The following is a 2480-nucleotide window of genomic DNA, read 5'->3' as shown; positions in this document are numbered from 1 at the left end:
GCAGGACCTTCTTCTCTGGGCCTGGTATTTCTTCAATGGCCTATTCCAGAGAATAAGACACTAAACTACTGAGCGCCATGGGCCTCAGAACCACGAAAGAGATGATGAGGGGCACAAAGCACGCCTCAGGTCACCAAGAGGGTATGTAAACGTTTGCTGCTTTTCTGTATTTTTCAAAGCTGAGTTTTTAGCTGGAGGCCGCTCCTTTAGGATAAATTGCTGATACTGTATAGTAAAAGCCATTATATGATCTTTTACAAACCATTTCCTATCTTTGCATTCTCATGTGCCAAGACAGACACGGATTATTTAAAACCCTGAAGAGAGTGCTATTGCATTTAAATTGCCTGTAACCTTCGTGTAATAGATTTATGATTGATGATAGATTTATTTAAAATATAACTGTTTTAAATATTTATTCTCAGTAAACGATTTCAAACTATGCTCATTTAAGTAAGTTGGTGCATAATCCCATTTCTATTAAACCATAGTGCAAGGACCAATGCCGCGCTTCCGCGAGAACCCCAAGCTCTTTTTCTAGAATGGCCATATGCATATGTATCAGGTGTCCTCTTGTCACGCCCTTTGTGGAGCACCTACCATGGAGGTCATGTAATAACCAATGACCAAAAAACAAACAAAAAACCCAAACATCCAGGTCGAAGTTTTTCGCGCCTGCCATCATGCAAAGGCAGACCCTGCCTGGAGACCAGGGGACTGCTCAAATAGCAGGCAGGCATCTCAGCCCAGGCCTGTGCTGGGGAAGTTGGTTTCCGGCTTCTGGCCCAATCAGAAGCCAGCGAAGTGACCCGAGAGTGCAGCCGGGTTTAGGGCTGATGATCTTTTTGCAGCCAGGCTGCACCGGGACACCCGCTCGGGGAGCCAGGCTAGGAGGCCACTGAGCGCCGGCGCTGGCCACGCTCACAGGCCCCCGGGGCTTCACCCCGTGCCCAGGCCCCGGGCTCCGCCTCAGAAAGGAGGTGGGCGGGGGCGGGGGCAGCCCGGAGAAGGGGCTTTGCTAATTGCCGAAGCGGGAAGTGAGCTCGCGGAGGACATGGCGGAGAGTCTGGGAGGAGGTGGAGGGGCTGGCGGAGGAGGGGCATGCAGCGCCCCGGTGCTGTGCTGCGGCCCAGTCGGTCCTCGAGGACCCACAGGACTAGCCGCCCATGCGCTCCTCCGCTCCAGCCCAGCCCTGGAGTCTGCGCTGCCCCTCCCAGCCCCAAGGCTTCCCCAGACTACCGTCTGTGGACAGGTAAATTGAAACCGCGCCGCGCCCTCACCTGGAGCAGATAGCGCAGGCCGCGAGCTCGCGGTGGTGTGGGGACCCAGCCTCCCGCGACCCCCGGGGCACCGGGACCACCCCCCGGATGCCAAGCCCGCACCCGGGTCCGAACGGGGTCGGGCCAGGGATGGCGCCGCCCGAGGTTCCCCCGCCAGTGGGCGCGCTAGCCCCCATTGTTCGGCACCCCCCATGCCTGCGTGCCAAGGTCGCCCTTCCCTCGTCTCCCGCCATGGCCCCACCGCTTTTGTTCTGGACTTGGGATCCTAGGTGGAAACTAGTCCCTCAGACCTCCCTGGCAGCAAGGGGCGCAGGGAGGGATTCTCGGTTTTTCCACCCTGGCTCTTCCTCTCTCCACATTCACATGCCTTCTGGCGTCCCTTTCCTCACCTCATTGTCACTTTTATTAAATGGTTTGTTCTGCATGTTGACCCGCAGAGCGATTTCATGAATGAATATACAGGAAACTAAGTCGGAGCCCACCTGTGAGAGCCCACCTGTGGAGGCCTTTCATTAGAATGGTCTCTGGTTCTAGCCTCAGTTCAGAATACTGCGTGGACCTGAGGACCGAGTCCAGATGTTTCTTTCATCTCTGACTTGAATTTGAAATCCTCCTCAGACTTCAGCTTCCAGGATTGCTCCCGTCCTTGCTCTCCCACTGTCTCGGTGGGGATCCGCCATGAGTGTTGAACACAGGAATGAATGAATGATATATACCCCCAGGTCCCTGGGGCTTTTTCTTGTTTTGCTGAGGTTGGAAAGGCTTGGGAGAGAACCCCTGTATGCAGATACAGAGCTGCATGCAATTGCTTAGATAAACGTGTTCCCCACTTAATTGCTTGGGCATTGAACATTTCGCCCTTAACCTGTGGCTTGAGCAGTTAGGAGGCGACAATCTGGAGGTGAATCGGAAGATGGCTGAATCCACATGGTGGTGGGCTGGGTTTGGGAGATTTTCCTGGAGATTCTAAAGAAAGATCTAAATTCTTCCAATGGGGAGTGGTAAACATTTTATCAATGGGAGATGGAAAATAAATTGTCTGGTTAACCTTTCCCTCCCCCTCAAAACCCATTATTTGAAAAAACAAAAAAGGAAGTGAAGGGAGAAATCCTCCCACTCCCATCCCCACTCACCTCCATAGCCACCTCCTCTTCCAAGAACTAACAGGCAAGGTGCCAAGAAGTGTTAGGTACCAGCAGT

Source organism: Mustela putorius, unplaced genomic scaffold, assembly GCF_011764305.1.
Source record: "Mustela putorius furo isolate JIRA1106 unplaced genomic scaffold, ASM1176430v1.1 tig00000328_pilon_pilon_pilon, whole genome shotgun sequence".
Classification (NCBI taxonomy): Eukaryota; Metazoa; Chordata; class Mammalia; order Carnivora; family Mustelidae; genus Mustela; species Mustela putorius.
Note: the sequence above shows the minus strand (reverse complement) of the source record.